Below are 16,675 nucleotides of genomic sequence, written 5' to 3'. Positions count from 1 at the left end.
CTGGAAGAAGGGATCGGTTGGTAGGACATGTTCTGAGGCATCAAGGATCACCAATTTAGTATTGGAGGGCGGCGTGGAGGGTAAAAATCGTAGAGGGAGACCAGGAGATGAATACACTAAACAGACTCAGAAGGTTTTTCCTGATATATTGTTTACAATAAATGATAGATAAGTTTTCGAAAACATTTCCACTTGGAGAAACGAAAGGTAATAAATCCATTAATTGTTCTGTTCCCTTTCTTGTATTCCAGTGCATACTGTTTCTCTTTTTCGACAACTGGAAGAGAACTCACTGGAAGATTTTGACTTTTTTTTGGAAGTCGATGTCAGAGTTGTGTCAGTGTTTCTTTAAGTAGCCCTCTCAAATCGCTACCACGCGTTCTTCAGTCAGTTTACACCCCTTCCGCCCTTTCCCGCTCTGTTAACCCTTTAACGCCAAGCGTCGAGATTTTGCATACCAGAGCGGCGCGAAATAGTGGGCGTTTAACTGTTTCTGAGCATCGGCGGATGTAGCTGCAGCTACCAACGCCTCTGACGTGTGTCGCCATTTGCTGAGTGTTTCGTGTACTTGCGGGGCTACTTCCATTACACGCCTTTGCTCGCGACAAATACACGAAAGGTTATCATCATTATTTAGAGAATTACCGATAGATAAACAGGGAAGATAAGTTCTCTAAATTATTTGTTTTTCTGTAGTATCTGTAAAGTGACGTAAATCACATTCTGATGTAATGAACTAGCTGCACGTGCAAAGAAATTTGAGATACTGTTCGTGTAAAATAGGCATCATTAGGTACTAATGTACATCTCTGGCGCATGCTAGAGATTAAATCAAGTGAAGAGAAAGCAAATATTTCCGTTGATTTGTGCACGTGAATACTTCAGTGACCAATTATATTCATTATTTACGCTTTTCTAGTCATCGAAAGAAGAGAAATTTGTTAACATCGAGGATAGATTTAAGTTGCAGGAAGTCTTTTCTGAAAGTATTTGTACGGAGTGTAGCCATATATGGAAGTGAACAATGGACGATAAACAGTTTAGACAAAAAGCGAATACAAACTTTTGAAATGCGATGCTACAGAGGAATGCTGAAGATTAGATGGGTACGCCAGATAACAAATGAGGGGTTACTGAAAAAAATTGTGGAGGAGTTCGTGGCACAACGTGACTAGAGTAAGGGATCGGTTGGTAGGACACTTTCTGAGCGATCAAGGAATCGCCAGTTTAGTACTTTAAGGATGCGTGGAAGGTAAAAATCGAAGAGGGAGACCAAGAGATAAAAACAGTACGCATATTCAGAAGGAAGTAGGTTGCAGTAGTTACTCGGAGATGAAGAGGCTTGCACTGGATAGAATAGCAACTTCAACACTGTTGTGAATTATTACATTTCACTTTTCACGCGATGTGGAAATTTTAGTGAACTGCTAATAATCTGAAGCTTTTATTTTGCTAGCAATGGATTGCCGAAGGCTTACGCTCCACGAAATGCGAATGGACCATTTCAAGTCTCGTCTGCTACCTGCGGGAAGAGTCTGTGGCAGTTGTAAAACCCCCCATAGTAAACAAAATGTTCCATTAGAAGCCAAATCAAGATTAGCAGTGAATCATCAAAATCTTAAATAGAAATATTTTATTAAATGAAGTGTTGCAAGTTTTCAGTGTCTCAAATAGCTGTTGTTTAAATACACTCCTGGAAATGGAAAAAAGAACACATTGACACCGGTGTGTCAGACCCACCATACTTGCTCCGGACACTGCGAGAGGGCTGTACAAGCAATGATCACACGCACGGCACAGCGGACACACCAGGAACCGCGGTGTTCGCCGTCGAATGGCGCTAGCTGCGCAGCATTTGTGCACCGCCGCCGTCAGTGTCAGCCAGTTTGCCGTGGCATACGGAGCTCCATCGCAGTCTTTAACACTGGTAGCATGCCGCGACAGCGTGGACGTGAACCGTATGTGCAGTTGACGGACTTTGAGCGAGGGCGTATAGTGGGCATGCGGGAGGCCGGGTGGACGTACCGCCGAATTGCTCAACACGTGGGGCGTGAGGTCTCCACAGTACATCGATGTTGTCGCCAGTGGTCGGCGGAAGGTGCACGTGCCCGTCGACCTGGGACCGGACCGCAGCGACGCACGGATGCACGCCAAGACCGTAGGATCCTACGCAGTGCCGTAGGGGACCGCACCGCCACTTCCCAGCAAATTAGGGACACTGTTGCTCCTGGGGTATCGGCGAGGACCATTCGCAACCGTCTCCATGAAGCTGGGCTACGGTCCCGCACACCGTTAGGCCGTCTTCCGCTCACGCCCCAACATCGTGCAGCCCGCCTCCAGTGGTGTCGCGACAGGCGTGAATGGAGGGACGAATGGAGACGTGTCGTCTTCAGCGATGAGAGTCGCTTCTGCCTTGGTGCCAATGATGGTCGTATGCGTGTTTGGCGCCGTGCAGGTGAGCGCCACAATCAGGACTGCATATGACCGAGGCACACAGGGCCAACACTCGGCATCATGGTATGGGGAGCGATCTCCTACACTGGCCGTACACCACTGGTGATCGTCGAGGGGACACTGAATAGTGCACGGTACATCCAAACCGTCATAGAACCCATCGTTCTACCATTCCTAGACCGGTAAGGGAACTTGCTGTTCCAACAGGACAATGCACGTCCGCATGTATCCCGTGCCATCCAACGTGCTCTAGAAGGTGTAAGTCAACTACCCTGGCCAGCAAGATCTCCGGATCTGTCCCCCATTGAGCATGTTTGGGACTGGATGAAGCGTCGTCTCACGCGGTCTGCACGTCCAGCACGAACGCTGGTCCAACTGAAGCGCCAGGTGGAAATGGCATGGCAAGCCGTTCCACAGGACTACATCCAGCATCTCTACGATCGTCTCCATGGGAGAATAGCAGCCTGCATTGCTGCGAAAGGTGGATATACACTATACTAGTGCCGACATTGTGCATGCTCTGTTGCCTGTGTCTATGTGCCTGTGGTTCTGTCAGTGTGATCGTGTGATGTATCTGAACCCAGGAATGTGTCAATAAAATTTCCCCTTCCTGGGACAATGAATTCACGGTGTTCTTATTTCAATTTCCAGGAGTGTATATGACATAACCAGTTATAACTGACAAGTACAACATTATCTTAGCTTTGACCTGATGTACATTATAGCATATCATTGTTGGTTTCAAAATATGAGGTTTGATTTATTCTTTAGTGGAAATTTGTTCACGAATTAAGGGATTAAAAATTTCTGAAGTGATTGGGGACTTAGGAAATCATCATGTTGCATATTTCCATCCGATCAAGAAACGAAGAAATTTATTTTCGCTGTTATGCATTCTTTTCAACAAATCCAGAATCCGAAACATTAGGCAGATTGGACTGTCCCCGTTCAAGAAATCTGTGATCTATGAATTTGTCTTATTGTTTGAATTGTTAACATACTGTATAGACGTAAAGCCATATTAACGAAACAGATTCCCAAAATTATGTATATGCTAATAGTCGACGTTCGCAGGTGTGTCCGAGGTAGTGATGGTAGGACAAGATTACCGGTAAGAAGTAGAAATCATAACGGGCTACAGGGAATATTAAGTTGTTTATTGAACAGGTCAGCTACTTAGGATCCGGCTGCTTACAGGGAATAAATTGGATTAGATGAATACAGCTACTTACAACGAAGCAAACTGTTATCAAAGTAAAACCAGGAGTGCAGAAGTTCATAGTATAAAAGGAAATCAAAAACTGAGAAATGTTTTGTAGCTTCAGTTCCGTCACATGACCGTGTCGAGAAGTAGCAGCGGTTTTAGTGTGTAGGCCACTCAGCAGTCCTCAGTCGGGGCAGTAGCGTCTATCTCGTTACCGTTGATGTCCCTATAACGATCCTATTATCCTCTTTCCTATTCGTAAAATATAGTGTTCTATGACCGCCTTAAGTTACGAGTCCGCAGCATGACCTTGCCACCTTTCGCAACTTAACTTTCGACGCGCAACTAAGCGAACAATATAACCGCTTTGGATGCTGCTTTTTCGTCACCTCCACAGTCTTAATATAATTTACCGCGTTTGTAACTCTTTGAAAATAAAGTACGCAATCTTAATTAGCCTGAATAGCTTAGTGGACGAACTAGGCTGTTGAAACGATATGGTGCAACATTTTCCACAGCCAGTAATGCTCGACAAAATCTTGCGGCCGCGACAGAGATACAATATCGACGACTTCTGTCTGCAGAAGCGCTAGTTATTACATGTTGCCGTCAATTGTCTCGGTGTTAACATAAATACTCCACGTCTTGCAGAGTACAGCCCAACATGAGCTCTCAGTATCACTGCTGGCAGGATATTCTGTCCAGCTCAGTGTGTCTGCGGTGTACCTCCTAGTGGAGTAAAGACTTTTTCATAACGAAAAACGCCACGTCACATCGGCCACACTTTCTGTACACTGTCCACCGGGTCGACCTTCCGTCAAATTACCCTCGTAGAAAAGCTGTTTCCAGAATGGAACAACAGAACAGCTTGACTGTCCTGCGGAATCCTTGAGCATATTCTCATTTCGAATATAATAGATTTTCTTGAGACTGAGAATCTTATGTCCACGAATAAGCCTGGTTTTAGAAAACATCACTCGTGGAAAATTCAACTTATCCTTATCTCACGTGATATTCTACGAACAATGGATGAAGGGCAAATGATTTCTGGAAATTGTTTGACACCGTGCCCAATTGTTGGCTGTCAACGAAGGTACGAGCACATGGAATAAGTTTACAGATACGTGAGTGGCTCGAAGACTTCTTAAATAATAGGACCCTGTGTGTTGTTCTTGAAAGGAAAATCTTGCGAAAAATCTATGGGCCTGTGAGAGAGGCAGAAGGTTGGAGAGCGAGATACATCTATGAAATGCAAGAACTTATACAAGGGAAAGTTATAGCGAAATTTATCAAATCTCAAAGAATACGTCGGTTAGGACATATGGATAGGATGACGGAAGACAGGATGCCCAAACGAATGACTGATGTCAGACTGTATTCCACCAGAAGGAAGGGCAGACCAAGAGCTAGGTGGATGCACAATGTGCTGGCTGACCTTGCCAAGATGGGATCCGTGGATGGAAGAAAAAAGCTGAGGACAGAGAGATATGGAGGAAGATTGTTCAGGAGGCCATGGCCCTCCAAGGACTGTAGTGCCGAAGGACAAGAAGAAGAAGAAGTATGTTGCCTTCGATGGCGAGTGTTCATCAGAGGCAAGGGTATCGCCAGGAGTGCCCCAGGGAAGTGTGAGACGACTGCTGTTATTCTCCGTATGCGTAAACCATCTGGCGGACAGGGTGGGCAGCAATTTGCGGTTGTTTGCTGATAATGCTGTGGTGTTCGGTAAGGTGTAGAAATCGAGTAACTGTAGGAGGATACAAGATGACTTAGACAAAATTTCTAGTTGTTGTGATGAAAAGCAGCTACCTCTAAATGTAGGAGAATGTAAGTTAATGTCGATAAGTAGGAAAGACACGTTGTTCACATACGGCATTAGTAGCCACCTGGTTGACACAGTCACGTCGTTTGAATATCCGAGCGTAACGTTGCAAAGCGATGTGAAACGGATTGAGCATGTGAGGATGGTGGTTTGGTCTATTGGGAGAAGTCTAGGAAAGTGTGGTTCATCTGTAAAGGAGAACGCTTATAGGACGATAGTGCGACCAATTCTTGAGTACTGCTCGAGTGTTTGGGATCCGTACCAGGTCGGATTAAAGGAATCAATTCAGAGGCGGGCTGCTAGATTTGTTACTGATACGTATGAACAACACGCAAGTGTTACGGACATGTTCCGAGAACTCAAATGGGAATCCCCGCAGGGAAGGCGACTTTCTTTTCGGGGAACACTTAAGAGAAAATATAGAGAACTGGAATTTGAAGCTGACTGCAGAACTGTAGTGCTGCCTCGAACGTACACTGTGCTTAAGGAGCACTAAGATGAGGTACGAGAAATTAGGGCTCATACGGAGGCATATAGACAATCGTTTTTCTCTCGCGCTCTTTGCGCGTGGAACAAAAACGTAAGTGACTAGTAGTGGTACGGGGTACCCTCCGCCACGCGCCGTACGGTGGGTTGCGCAGTATCTGTGTAGATGTAGTTTCGAGTATAACGGCTCCAGTGAGCCACTACGTGGTTCTACGAATGTTACGCGCAGTGTAGCCAACCATTGTGTAGAGCTTCGAATACGGCTACGTTGGGTCAGAGAGACATTAGTGGACACTGGTCAGCAGCCATTCTAAGATTGGTACAGGCAGAAACCGATTACGCGCTCTGAGTCATTCCGGCCACCGTGATTGGACCCCGGACGGCAGAGACGACTTAGGTTATTCTTCCATTTAGTACGGATGCTCTGAGTAGCATCTCTGTTTGCTGAATTGAAATGCGCGAGAGCTTTGTTTGAGTTTCCGGTAGTCACTCTGGTGGGTGGCATCGATAATCTCGCTGCACCAAATAATTCAATCAGGGAACGGTGTTAATTTCAGCAATATTCAATTTATTCGATGAGATCTTTTGTGCAGCTGTAACTTGGCGGGGACGAGCGGTGCCACCGTGTGATGTACAGCTTTAGTTAGTTTAGCGTGTTATGTAGGGATGTGTTGTGTTCCTTGTGGAATGCTTGCGCTAAATTTTATTTAACTTACCGTCCAATTTGTGTTTCATTCCCACGGACTGTGTAGCCCGTACTCTGGTTCACCACGTGTGTTTCTTTGTACACCATGGGGCTGCAGTTGGATGTAAACATCTCTCGTGTTCGAATTGAAGCCTCAGTTTCATGAAGGAAAAAATGTGTTCTTGTTTCGTAAACTTATTTACAATATTACTGAGTTTTACGGAATTTTAGAAGTGGACTTTGTTCTCTGAAATTGACCTTTAAAGGCAGTGGCGCTATGACCCAATGAGCTTACATGTGGAATAGGGAAGCTTTTTTTCCTAAATCCTCTCTTTCGTTGTGTGAGTGTATAATGTGAACGTGGTGTGTGTGATCTTAATAAATAGTATCCAGTAATTTAGCAGTCTTGGCCCACATATATGGGTCCAGATGCTCCTCTGCATACTGTACCATGTGTCGATGCACGCGCTAGCATCCTAATTACCTGTTTTTTAACTTCTGTGTGTGTGTGTGTGTGTTACTGTTAATGAGCAAATAAATGTGAATTATTGCTAAATTCTTTGTTATTACACACGCCCGGGGGGGTCAGGGATTTTCTCTGCCTCGTGATGACTGGGCGTTGTGTGATGTCCTTAGGTTAGTTCGGTTTAAGTAGTTCTAAGTTCTAGGGGACTGATGACCATAGCTGTTAAGTCCCATAGTGCTCAGAGCCATTTGAACCATTTGAACCTTTGTTATTACATCTCACAGCGCCATTCCGCTCGCTAGTCAGGATCCTTAAAATCAGTCACTTTGCATCTCATCTTAGCAATGTCTCAATGAAAGAAAAGAAAAAAAAGAGAGAGAGAGAGAGATTCTGATGGCTCTGAGCACTATGGGATTTAACAGTTGAGGTCGCTCGGTTTCAGACTGGAGCGCCTAGAACCGCTCGGCCGCAACGGCCGGCCGATGTTTCAATGAAATTTACGCTGATTGTTGTATATCCAATATATGGATTGGTATTTTATTAAATCATCAAAAAAATGAGATGATGCCTTTTTATCCGTTTAATTAATTAATATTTAAATAAATTTGGCCCACTAATGAGAAATTTTGTGTTTGGTACTTGTTGCAGGCAAGCAGACATAGCTCCTACTTGCAGAGTCATTCTTGGGAGTTAGGGAATCAGTATAGGGATATTTTGCGTAGCCGATCTTACCAGTAACATGCAGTAGTAAAAGAAGACAGGTATCATTCAAGCCCAGACCATTTACATTTGATGTTCTTTTATATATTTAAGGCTATAATAATAGCTAAACACCCATCTTATGGTTTGACAAAGTGTTGGTTGCATCTCTCTTTGTATATGAGCACTATTACATATTCGTAAATCACTCAAACCACATTTTCATAAGACACCACGCGTCATGCTATGTAACACTGTTCCATTAAAGGCTCTTCAGTGCCACCCGTCCAGGCTTCACTCCTAAAAACTGTCAAAACCAAGCCACGATCTGTTTGGAAACAATTTAGCTGAGTCCGCAACATCCACAGGGCAAAGGAACAAACATGACCGTTGAAACTTCTTTAATCTCATGGTCTTGGGAAAACATCACTCGAGTTTTTCCTTCACTTTTTCTTCGAGTCCAAATCATCGCTAATTAGTTATTCTGCTGTCTGGATTTGATGAGACAGTGGCCGCTCGTGCAGATCTGAATTATAAAGCTGACTTGTACTAGCTTTGGCTCTCGAATTATATTCTTGTAAGAAGAGCAGTCCTCCTGCAGATCGGTGGAGGGGCAGTGGTGGCAAAGGCGCGCAGCTGAGAGGCTCGCCTGCTGCGTCGTGTCCCGCGTTTCTCCTCAGAGCAGTGTGCAGCTGCGCGCCAGCGTTATTTGTGCCGACTGTGCTCCACCAATAAGGCTGGCATCACGATTCCCAGAGGCGCACATTACAGCAGTGAAGCATCGGCACCACAGCGGTTTCCTTTATTACTTCGAGGATTCACTTTTTCGCCGACTTGGAAGATGCTTTGAGAATGTTGACCAACCACTCAGAATATTTCTAAGGAAAATGAATTGAATTTCACTCTTCTTACTTCCAAACTAGGTATATGATAGATTTAAAAGTATGACTGTTGGCAAAGTACAATTTGTGGCAACAGAAGAAGAAGAAGAAAGGGAAACAGAGGAGATGAAGAAAGAGAAGTAAGAAGAAAAAGAAGATGTCGTCGTAATAGGGGTGACTTCAACTTGTCAGGTATAGATATGGAGTGTTATGACATCATAACTAGTGCCATAGACAGGGAATCCGGTGGCATTGTTCTGGATGTCTTGTCCGAAAATTACTTTGAGCAGACAGAAAATCAACTCGCGAGGATTACGTCTTAGACCTCCTTGCAACAAACAGACCTGAACTTACTGAATAAGTTAACGTAGAGGAAGGTATCAGTGATAATAAGGCTGTGACAGCATCTATGACGACGAGTCCTACAAGAAAAGTTAAGAAAGGTAGGAATATACGAGTATATTTGCTCAGCATGGGTGACATCAGTCAGCATCAAATAATCGGACAAAGATGTGGAGAACAAATGGAAAAAATTTAAAGGCCTCGTTCAATATGCCATAGACAAGTATGTTCCGAGTAAGGTTTTATGGGATGGGAAAGATCCACCATGTTTAATAGCCATGTTAGAAAAGCGCTACGTAAACAAAGAGCACTTCATCTCAGATTCAAGAGAAGTAATAACCTGGCTGACAAACAAAAGCTGAACGAAGCGAAAATGAGTGTAAAGAGAGCAATGAGAGAATCGTTCAATGATTTTGAAAGTAAGACGTTGTCAAGCGACCTGAGTGAAACCCTAAGAGATTTTGGTCGTATGTAAAATCAGTAAGTGGGTCAAAATCATCTATTCATTCTATCAGCGACCACGCCAGCACCGAAACGGAAGATAACAGAGAGAAGGCCGAAATACTGAATTCGGTCTTCCGAAGTTGTTTCACCGCTGAAGATCGTAACACTGTCTGTCGTTTCAATCGTCGTGCGAAAGTCGAAATGGCAGATATTGAGATAACCGATCACGGAATCGAAAAGCAGCTGCAATCGTTTAGTAGTGGAAAGGCTTCAGGACCAGATAAGATACCTATAAGATTCTATAAAGATTGTGCGAAAGAACTTGCTCCCCTTCTAGAAGTAATTTAACGCAGATCGCTTGAGTAACTAAAGGTGCCTAATGACTGCAAAAAAAGATCAGGTCGTTCCCGTTTTTAAGAAAGGCCGTAAGACAGATCCACACAATTATAAATCTATATCGTTGATGTCAATCTGTTGTAGAATTACGGAACATATTTTATGTCCAGGAATAATGACGTTCTTGGAAAATGAACACCTCCTCTACAAAAATCAACATGGATTCCGCAAACAGAGATCCTGCGAAACGCAGCTCGCTCTGTTCCTCCATGAGATCCACAGCGCAGTGGACAACGGCGCTCAGGCTGATGCCGTGTTCCTTGATTTCAGTAAGGCATTTGACACCTTCCCGCATTGCCGTTTAATGAAAAAAATACGAGCTTAACGGAGTATCGGAGCAGACCTGCGATTGGATTCAAGACTTTCTTGCAGATAGAATTCAACACGTCGCTCTTAACGGAACTAAATCGACAGAGGTAAGGATAATATCCGGAGTAGCACAGGGAAGTGTGATAGGACCGTTGCTGTTCACAGTATATATAAATGATCTAGTAGCAAGCGTCGGATGCTATTTAAGGCTATTCACAGATGATGCAGTTGTTTATATCAAAGTAGCAACGCCAGAAGATAGTAAGAATTTGCAGAACGACCTGCAAAGAATTGATGAATGGTGCAGACTTTGGCACTTGACCCTGAACGTTAATAAATATAACATATTGCGCATAATTAGGAAAAGAAACCCACTATTGTACTGGCTACACTATTGATGACAAACAGCTGGAGACAGAGTCTACCGTAAAATATCTAGGCGTAATTATCCAGAGCGACCGTAAGTGGAATGACCATGTATAACAGATAGTGGGAAAAGCAGACTCAAGACTCAGATTCATCGGAAGAATCCTAAGGAAATGTAACTCATCCACGAATGAAGTGGCTTATAAGGCGCTTGTTCGCCCGAGTCTTGAGTATTGTTCATCTGTTTGGGATCCCTATCAGGTAGGACTGATAGAGGAGATAGAGACGATCCAAGAAAGAGCGGCGCGTTTCGTCACGGGGTCGTTTAGCTGGCAACAGAGCGTTACGGAGATGCTAAACAAACTCCACTGGCAGACGTTACAAGAGAGACGTTGTGCATCACGGAGAGATTTACTATTGAAATTTCGCGACAGCACTTTTCAGGAGGAGTCAGACAACATATTACTTCCCCCCACATACATCTCGAATATCGACCACGAGGAGAAAATTCGAGAAATTAGAGCCAATACTGTGGCTTACTGATAGTCATTCTTCCAACGCACTAATCGCGAGTGGAACAGTGTTGGATGGATCAGATACTGGTACCGAAAGTACCCTCCGCCACACACCATTAGGTGGCTTGCGGAGTATGATGTAGATGTGGATGTGATCTACACATTTCGCCATAGCCACCTGCCATCGTACCAGGGACACGAGAAGAGGAGAGGTTCAGCATAAATACTCTGATGACCAGAATCTGAGACGATGTCCCGGATTAATTCCAAACCTCCCTGCAGTGCCTCATGAAGTGAGGACATGCGATTCGACTCGTCATACGTTAAGCCCGGCGGTTCTCTTGTGGTATTGTAACGGACTAGTCTCTGTGCCGGAACCAGGTATCACGCTCTTTCTTGTGTCATCATCATACAACACGAACATACACCCACACCAATCACACAACGATTTACGGTCATCAAACTCAACTGGTGCACTTCAGGTACAGTTGTTGTACACTGCACAGAAAAAAAAACGTTTCTGATTAAGCAGTTGAAGAGCCCTTCGGGTCTTCACGATGAAAATTCATTATCAACTTTGCATCATCCTGACGAGGAAGTATGTCGAGACACTTGTTGTTCATATTGTACATGACTGACTTTATGGAAATATCAATAGTAATTTCAGACTTTTTGCGGATGCTGCAGTTATTTATAATGAAGTACCGTTTGAAAAAAGGCTGATATATATCATATAACAAGAAGTCCAAGTGGTAGCAATTTTGGAAACTTTATTTAAATGTTCAAGAATTTAAGTTGTGCACTTCACAAAACGAGAAAACATAGTTTTCTATAATATAATATTAGTGAGTCGCACCTGTAATCTGTAAACTCACATAAGTACTTTAAAACTTAGCAGAGACATGAAGTGCACAAAGGCTTAAACGTGAGTAAAGTAGGTAGCAGACTTCGGTTTATCGGTGAAACACTAGAGAAATGCAGTCACCTATGAAGAAGATGGTTGCAAATCACTCGCGCGACTCATCCTAGAATATTTCTCAAGTGTGTAGGACTCGTACCAAACAGGACTAACAAGGGGAAATTGAACGTACACAGAAAAGGGCAGCACGAACGGCCTCAGGTCTGTTCGAGCCGTGAAAGACAGGGTGTTAGATCAGGTTAGATGGATTAAATTAGATTCATTATTCATTCCATAGACCCACAAAAGAGGGGATCCTCCTGGGTGTGGAACATGTCAGATAAATACATTACAAAAATGTAATTAGAAAAACTTGAGTTTCATTAATTTTAATGATCCTCAGTCAATAAACAGTAAAATTATGTACATGAATTAAAATTAAACTTCTAATATTTACAGGTTTAATACTTACATCTGCTTTCATTAAATCCATCATTCACACAGTAGCTAGTTTCTTGGCTATTACAACCAAGTATTGTCAAAAATTAAAGTACATTATTCATTCCAATGATCCTCAGTTAAGAACAGTCAAATTATGTACAATATTTAAAATTAAACTTCCACTATTTACAGACTTCATCTGCTTTCCATACATCCATCATTCACACAGCAGGTAGTTACTTGGCTGTTACAACCAAGTATTGTCAAAAATTAAAGTATAATAAATTTTCATTATTGTATTGTCAGTAACATGTTGAAGAAACTTGAGTGGCAGATGCTTGAAGACAGTCAAAAACTGTTCCGAGAAAATCTACTTACAAAGTTTCCAGAACCAGTTTATTTGATGAAACTAGGAATATACACTGCCGGAAAAAAATCGCAACACCAAAAAATAATTAATGTAGGGTAATTAAATTTTGGGAATCCATTTGTCTGTCAAACATATTTAAGTGATTAATATTTCAAGATCACAAGTTAACGTAAGGGCGAGATCGCCATTGCAAATGTGAAATACTGGTACATTACTAACCGCTGTAACCGCAAGAATGTTGAATGCAAGCGTGCAAACGTGCAAGAATTGTGTTGTACAGCTGCCAGATGTCGGTTAGTGGGATGATGTTCCGTGCCTGTTGCACTTGGTCAGTCAGTACAGGGACGGCTTGTTTGTGGATGACAGGAATTGTCATGCGATAATGTCCGGCAATATGTTGACACTATGTAGAGCATGTTGGGTTACAACAGCGGTGCATGGGCGAGCGTTATCCTGTTGGAAAACATTCCCTGGAATGCTGTTCAAGAATGTCAGCACAACAGACTGACGTACAGATTTGCAGTTGGGGTGTGTGTGTGGGGGGGGGAGGGGGGGGGATAACCACGAGCTGTCATTCGAAATCTCACTCCAGACCATAACTCCAGGTGTACGTCCAGTGTGTCTAGGATACAGACAGATTGGTTGCAAACCCTCAACTGCCCGCCCGGTCGCCCGGTTAGCTGAGCGGTCTAACGGAGTGGGCAGGAGCGCCTGGTCCCCGGCACGAATCCACCTGGCGGACTTGTGTCGAGGTTCGGTGAGCCGGCCAGTCTGTTGATGGTTTTTAGGCGGTTTTCCATCTGCCTCTGCGCAAACATGTTCTCCATGTACGCGTACACCACCATTACTCTTCCACGCAAACATAGGGGTTACACTCGTCTGGTGTGAGATTATCCCTGGGGGGGGGGGGGGGGAGGGGGGGCGGCACCGGGGGTCGAACCACACAATAACCCTGGGTTCGGTGTGGGACGGCGGAGGGGTGAAGTGGGCTGCGGTAGTCGTAATGGGGTTGTGGACCACTGCGGTTGCGGCGGGGACGGAGCCTCTCCGTCGTTTCTAGGTCCCCGGTTCACATACAACAACCCTCAACTGGTCTCCTCCTAACCAACATACGGCAATCGTTGGCACCAAAATAGAACAAAACAGACCTCCGCCCTTCCCTCCAAAGAACTCTCATTTGACACCTCAGAAGTCGCAACTGCCGATGGTGTGAGGTCAGAGGAATGCACGCTACAGGGCGTCAGGTTGGGAGCTGTCCTTGAAGTAACCGATTTGCAACACTTCTTTGTCTCACTGCGGTGCTAGCTGCTGCTCGAATTGTTGCTGCACATGCAGTACGACACGCCAGAGCTATACGCCAAACTCGATGGTTTTCCCTCTCGGTTGTGCCACGTGGCCGTCCGAAGGCCGGTATTCTCGTGACCGTACATTCGCGTGACCACCACTGCCAGCAATCATGTACGGTGACCACATTCCTGCCGAGTCTTCTGCAGTATCGCAGAAGCAACAACCAGCTACCCGTAGTCCTATTGCACATCCTCGTTCAAGCTCAGTAAGGTGTTGATGATGGCGTCTTTGTCGCCCTAAAGGGATTCTTGACTAAGATCAACTCACCGCGTCCTATCTCAAAGGTAACTAATGCTTGCGGGTATTGGAGCTTGTATTTAAAACAAATGTGATCTGAATCCTCATAATGGCGCTACTAGCGAAATTTGAGTAAACATCATCTTTCACATGTAGAAAAATTAGACTAATGGCAGTGCGCACTTAGGCAATCATTCTCCCTGCGCTCCACGCGTCAATGGAAGGAGAACTAGCTCTAAGAAATGGTGGAATGGGAAGTGCCCTCTGCCGTGCACTTCAGATTGAGTTGCAGAGTACGCATGTAGATGTAGAGGTAATAGGACTATTACCTTTATGCGAGTCTTCTTGAGCCTTTCCTAGTTTTTTTGTTTTGTTTTTGTTTTCTTTTCTCTTGTTCGCAGAAGGGACGATGTCAAGATGACACGTGTATATTTCAGCTCGACCTCGCCGACTAGAGACAAACGGCATTTACATCATGCGAATGTGCAGACGCCCACGTCAGCCGCTGCAAGTGGAGGCGGCGTATCGCGGTTTGGCAAGCTCTGGTGGCGTGCCTATAATAGAGATTGCGTTTGCCGGCACGTACGCGCGGGAGAAAAAAAGCACGCTGGCGGGAAAAGCTCGCGACACGTGAGACTGCGGTTAAAGGTCGCGCAGCGGAATCCGGCCTGCGCGGCGCGCCAGCCAGTTGCCCATGCAAACGGCGTTAACGGGAAGCGCGTGTAAACCAACTTCCTGAGCACAGCCAGCGGCATGCGAGATCACTATCGGATGCTCGTGCACACGTACGTTGCGATGTGGTTGGCATGGAAAGGGCAGAAAGAAACCAAAGTACCTCATGTCATTGTTGGCTGGGTGGTAGAGTGTGTAATAGGAAGGTATTCTATATTCGTTCGTACTATCTGACAACTTATAACAATGAGGCATGTTAATTTGGTTGTAAGCTGGATCTCTGAAAAGAAATAGCGAAGATGCAGGTTCGAAATACGGCAAAAGAAAATGAGCGTTCACCGTCTCAATTAATTGCAGTGTCAGATATACGAGGGCAATTCGGAAAGTAAGGAACGATAAGTCGCGAAATGGAAACCACAGCGAAAATAAAAACCGTTTTATTTGCAACAGTTAGCTACAACTTCCATCTACTTATATCCATAGTCGCCGATCCGACTTAGACGTTTGTTGTAGCGTTGTACCAACAATCCAATACCCTCGTTATGCAGGCAGCCGCCAGTGCTTTCCGCCAATTCTCTACGCTGGCCTACAGCTCGTTGTCTGTGGCAAAATGTTGTCTTAATAGCCAGCAGAGATGAAACTAAGAGGTAGACAATTACGCGCTGTATTGAGGGTAATCAAACATTTCTAATTGAAAACGATGCAGGAGCATCTTCATTGCCCCTGCAGAAAGTTGCTAAGAATTGTTTTGAAGAAGAAAACGCACGACAGTCATGTAATGTTGGCAGCATAGCTTCAGGCGAAATTTCTCACCAGGCCCTCGTACTTGGCGCGAGTCATATTGTTCTAGGTATCTTTATGTGCTCCCTGTATGCTCAGAACTAAAAAGAACGACGTAACGCGATCGACGGGCATACTGGAGACACTGCCCAACACACCTGTGCAAAACTTCGTCGGATTTTTACTGTAGTTTCCATTTTGTGACCGATCGTTCCTTACTTTCCGAATAACCCTCGTCCATACGATAATAATTCAGTGTTTTTCTGCATGGGCATCTTCTGCAGAAGCTGTTCACTAATTTACATTCAACTGCATCCATCTACACACCAGCACACCAATAAACACACACACACACACACACACACACACACACACACACACACACACACACAAAATTCGATCACATGCAGTTTGGGGCGATGGGTAAAATAGGACTGAGCTTATATGATCGTTGTGGCAACGGCCTAGCCGCAGTAGATACACCGGTTCCCGTCAGATCATCGAAGTTAAGCGCTGTCGGCCGTGGCTAGTACTTGGATGGGTGACCATCTGGGTCGCCATGCGCTGTTACCAATTTTCGGGGTGCACTCAGCCTCATGATGCAAATTCAGGAGCTACTCGACCGAATAATAGCGGCCCTAGTCAAAGAAAACCATCGTAACGACCGGGAGAGTGGTGTGCTGACCACACACCCCTCCTATCCGCATCATCAGCTGAGGATGACACGGCGGTCGGATGGTCCCGATGGGCCAGTTGTGGCCTGAAGACGGAGTGCTTTTAAATGATCGTTCCATTTAAAAAGATGGCCCAATGGTAGCGACAGGCCGCCTTGTCATCCTCAGCCATTAGGCGTCGCCAGATGCA

General features: G+C 44.7%; 1 pseudogene; it reads left to right on the top strand.

The window, feature by feature from the left end:
• The first annotated feature begins 16,266 nt into the window (after positions 1–16,266).
• LOC126102263 (5S ribosomal RNA) lies at positions 16,267–16,384 on the top strand (annotated as a pseudogene).
• The last annotated feature ends 291 nt before the right edge of the window (positions 16,385–16,675 follow it).

Source organism: Schistocerca cancellata, chromosome 9 (genome assembly GCF_023864275.1).
Source record: "Schistocerca cancellata isolate TAMUIC-IGC-003103 chromosome 9, iqSchCanc2.1, whole genome shotgun sequence".
In the NCBI taxonomy this organism is placed as follows: domain Eukaryota; kingdom Metazoa; phylum Arthropoda; class Insecta; order Orthoptera; family Acrididae; genus Schistocerca; species Schistocerca cancellata.
The sequence above is the reverse complement of the archived record's forward strand: the minus strand, read 5'-3'. Positions and strand labels throughout refer to the sequence as shown.